This window comes from Stegastes partitus, unplaced genomic scaffold (genome assembly GCF_000690725.1).
Source record: "Stegastes partitus isolate 25-593 unplaced genomic scaffold, Stegastes_partitus-1.0.2 Scaffold62, whole genome shotgun sequence".
In the NCBI taxonomy this organism is placed as follows: domain Eukaryota; kingdom Metazoa; phylum Chordata; class Actinopteri; family Pomacentridae; genus Stegastes; species Stegastes partitus.
Window position 1 is genome coordinate 977282 of NW_007577793.1, and position 5195 is coordinate 982476.

The following is a 5195-nucleotide window of genomic DNA, read 5'->3' on the forward strand; positions in this document are numbered from 1 at the left end:
ATGTTTTTGGACTGTGTGGGAGGAAGCCGGAGAGCCAAGAGAGAACCCATGTTGCATGGGAAGAACATGCAAACTCCACGCAGAAAGATCCCAGGAGTCCGGAACATGAATCGGGGATCTTCTAGCTGCAAGGCGACGGTACCAACCACCAAGCCACCTTGCAGCCCATAAAACTAATCAGTTAGTTTTTACGAAATGGAGAGAATCTGATTTGGTGTATTTTTGTTCTACATCAAATGATGCAAAGACATTTAAGTGACAGAGTTTCTTGCTTTGTTTTTCTTATTTGTTCCAGGGTACTTATTCAATGTCATGTAATATTGGAGTGCTGTTGCTTCAGTACTCCTATGAATCAAAGAAAGGCTGTAAAAAAAGTTTTTGTATTATCAGCTAAACATAAAGCTAAACAACTAAGTACCTCATGTGGAAATTATATACCACTGAGTTTAAATCACAGACATGTTTGACTTTAACAGCCATCTGTCTGTTTGACTGGATGTTCAAGTTTGAACTTTACGGTCTTAATTTAAGCAGTCCAATGTGAGAAAACCATCAACTGTATATATAAGTGCAGACCATATAAAGATGGACAAACCCTCCCTAATGTCACCCAAAGGTTTCCTGAACAGTGGTTTTGAAGCTCAGTGTGGTCCAGCCGTCACCTTCTTCCCAGTGCCTGACTCCTCTTAACGCCCGGCTGATCCAAAAAAATGAGCAAAGAGTGGCCATATAAACATGTCTGGGTCATCATTTGTCCTGTGATGGCATTTAAAGTGGCACCAACCTCAATTATACATGCACTGGCCTTTATGTATTTTAAATGGGTGAGTTGTTTAAAACGTTCTCCCTGGACAGTTGTTATGAATGGGGGAAATTAGCCATAGGAACCAAAACATTTTGTTGTACCAGGCTATAAACACTTTTATTTTAGCTCTAAAGTTGTACATTTGAAAGTAGAGGTCGGTTGGAACTACCCCTTTGTGGATCCAGGCTCAAGTAGCCATTTGAGGAACTGCAGTTTTAGGCACTGCCCCAGAAGTTGCCTCAAACAAACCAAACTCGTAATTTTATTTGTCTTGAATTTTTAGTTCTAAATTTTATTGACTGAATTTGAGCTTTACGTGCAGGTTTTTGAATTTATCTGAATTTGTGAACACTAGAAAAGCCTTAAAGTTCAGCAAGGTTAGTTTTTAGAGTTTTTGAAATTGCCCAACTTTAGGCTGTGTACTGGAAATTTCAAAGAAAGCAATTTAAATTGTACTGTGTATGCGCACAGTCTTCAAAATAATAGATTTTATTGTTCAGTGGTCATAAAAGTGTTTGGTAATGATTACATTTCAGTTGCTCCAAAGAGCCATTCTTTTTTGTTTTGTCCTCCTCTCCTCTGCCCTTCCTTACTCCTCCACCAAAATTCTCCACACAGGTTTCAAAGCGTACTTCCGGCCTAAGCTTTTTCATATTGCGCTAATATCATTGTCATTCACACACGCCGGCATGCATGCAGACAAGCATGCAGAAGCTTGCATGCATGTGTTTACTTTTCACACACAGTCACATGTATCTGGAAATGTCTAAGCTTTGGTCTGCATTAACCTAATATCTCATAACTCTTCTCTCACACGCATGCACACATAAACACACCGACCGACATGCATGCAAATACGTATGCACACAGACCTACATGCACAAAGATACACAGACACACACACTTCCTGCATTAAGCCCAGGTCCATATTGCTCCAACGATGCCCAGCTGCAACCAATGAACATTCCAGTTACTGTTTTTTTTTTTTTTCCCTTCCCTCCCTCTCTATCATTTCAAATTTCAACTCTAAGCCTTTAAGAGAGCAAGCAGCCAAATATGGTCAGGCTCGTGTCATGAACTTTGTGCGACCTTCTAAAGCGGCCTAGAGATCGTGACCTTTAAGACCCTGCCTGAGGCTGAGCTTTAGGCAGCATTTTGCATGACCACGGAAAGAAGTCTGATGTGCATGTGCAGGCTGTCGTGTCTAAGTCCGAGAAAGAGTTCATGACCCATGTCTCGCTAAATACTTCTGACTATTTAGTGGCTTGTTTTACTGTTTCTGCATCCCTATTTTATGGTTTCCTAATTATCTCCACCAATGCTCTCTTTTTTTTTTCCTCTGCCATTTTATTACTTCCCCTTTATGCTGCAAAAGATTCAGAAAACGGAACTGTGCAGCACGGAGCGTCAACCTGTCTTGTCTCATAAGATTTAAAGATTCACCACAATGAAACACATTGTTTTGAAACTGAAAATGGAACTTTCCCAAAGGCCTCAGACATGGCATTCATCTTGTTTTTGCCACCCGAAACAGCACAAAAAAAAAATCAAGCAACAGTGATGTTTCTGCCAAGATGTGACCTGTGAGGTAGATACCAGGATGTTATGAAATTTCCTCTTTCACATTTCCTTCTAGTCCATTTTCCCCTAAATTTGTGGTAACCAATGCCATGATGATGTGTGAAAGTACCCAACACGTGCAGGTGAAAAAGAAATTCCACCTGTGACTATAAAGAAAAAAAAGACTACCTCTTTCTCAAGGTCCTCTGTCTCTGTTTGTGTGTCTGTGCTCTCTCTTTTGCATCATCTATCTTGCTGGCTGCGCTTCACCAGCCCTCCTGTCAGCTCCTGTTTATCTAATTGGGGTTCAGAGGACTTGAGATGGCAGGGAGGGGGACAGGAGGCAGAGATGTGCAGGAGGTGACAGCCAGAGACAAAGACACTTCAGGAACAGGCCCATAAGGACGCCAAGCAGGCGGGGAGATTCAAATTAGAGTGAACTAATTTTTGTGTTGAGCTGGTGGAACACATTTTTCGTAAACCTGAAGAATCTTAGTGAACAGTTATATTGTTTACACAAGGCTTAAGTGGGTAAGACAGAAAGAAAGAAAGAAAGAAAGAAAGAAAGAAAGAAAGAAAGAAAGAAAGAAAAACATGCACAACAGAAAAATATAATCTAATAATATAAGTGGGTTTATTTTTTACTGCAATGTAAAGTCCTTCATGGAAACAGCACAGCCATGGCTCAAAATAGAATGAACTCAAACATGTCCTACATGCAGTATAATAAAGCTTTAATGACATAAGTTACAAAGAAGAAACTTAAATATCTTTTTTTCATTTATTTTACAATATAAATGGTATGTACAACATATTTCTAAGCTTACTCACAAGTGTTACCAAAACTATGAAAAACAAGCAACTCCGACTAAAGATATTTTACTATTTACATGTTCAATTTGTTTCTGTACTTACCTGTTATCTGCTCTGTGTGAGTCTAAAGCCTACAGTCTAGTCGAAAAGTCCCTGAACTTTTGGGCACATTACGGTTGGTTTCAGATGAATCCCTTGTGACTTTACAGTTGCGCTGAGGAGCACAGAATTTTTTGGGTTCTTTTTTTTTAACAGAATCTGGTTATTGCAAACAGCTTATGTATTTTTTTTCCATGAGACATATAAAATAAAATGATTTTAATTAAATAATGTGAGTTTGTTATGGTTCTTGATCATTGATCTAAATATTTATTTTGTCAAGGCTACGTATCTCTGCTGCAGGCGGTATTTACAATGTCCTGGCATGAATTTTTCAAGAACAAATGAAGTCTCAGTTAAAAAGGTTGCTTTGTAACTGGCTAAATACAGAGTGTGCTCCGGAAATATTTTTGCTTCACTGTGAGGTTGATTGTTTATTACCCAGAAAGGCCACTTCTCTGAATGTGCAGTCAGAGTTGACAACACCAGCATGTTAGCTTCAGGAACAAATTGTTCATCTGCTTGATAGAAATTTTAGGAAATACCCATCTAAGCCAACACCATTTGTAGCCTACAAAATATGGAGAGTTCCACAATTACTTATTCAGCTCACCCAAAGCATACCTGACCTGAGCAATTGCCAGCTTTTAAATTGTCATGTTTTGCCATGTTTTGTTCCATTAATAAAGAGGCAGTTTAAACAAGCTATTACCACTAACATGTTAGCTGTGGGTGGAAAATGGTTCAAAACACGACATTGTGCCCTTTACTGAATGAACCCCAGTTGTGTAATAAGTCAGACACAGGTAGTACTTTTAATTCCTGATTTCAGCTCTTTAAATCACAGAAAAGACAAAACATATATCCTCAATATAGGAACAATTTGTAACTTCAATGTGTGTTGTCTTGTTAAGCTTTAGTGACATCAAGATGTGACAGTTTGCATCAGATTTTAGAAAATATGCCAGAAGGCAGAGATCCTTAAAAACTGTACTGTGAAGCAAATGCTGACATTTTAAACATTAAGTGTTTGAATTATGGCAAAAGTGAGGAAAGTTGTTTTTTTTTTTTTAAGTTATATAATTTTGTGACAAGGGCTGAAATTGTTTTCTGAAGTTAAAGACATTAACTTACTGAGATGATTTAGTCCAGAATCAGTGGTAATATAAACGACTTTACTCAATTGCTTCACTCAGTATCTTAAGTTAAAGTGAGTAAAATGTTTATTTCTATTTGTTTTTATTAATTACACTCCCCAAAAAAATAAAGTTAAAGAATGAAATTATGACGTAGTATTTCTTACTATGAGATAGTAAGTCTTAAAACTTACATCATATTTATGAGATGTGTTTTCAGAATTTTGAAACACTAAGTCATTATTATGGCATTAGTCAGATTTATGACATAGTATTTAACAGTGTACATACATTCTGAAACGGCTTGAATCTTTTAATCCTGTTTTGCATATGACTATGCTGTAAAGAGGCAATTGAAAACATAGAAAATGTATTTTTGCCACCTCCAGGAACACAAACGTCCATCTTCACTCTAGCAACGCGTGCAACAATGTTTTTTTAAATGCATGAGAATCAGGTGGCTTCTGCTCTCATCAATCCAACCATGTATAATGTGGCCTTTCAAGGAAGAAAGACAGGAAAGATGACTTCTAATCTAGAACTTATTTAGGAGAACGGCCTCACGCAAGGTTGCGTGTAAAAGTCTACGGATTTTCATTTATGTGTGTGTATCTATGTATGTTCATGTGCATCTGTCTGCCCGTGTCTGTTTGAAGTTCAAAAGGTTAATTGTGCCATATGGAGCGTGTGTGCATGCATGCGCATGTATGCCAGTATGCATGCAAACCAAGCTTGTCTGTGCCGGGTTCAAAAGGTTAGTCGTGCCACAGTGCTGTGGATCC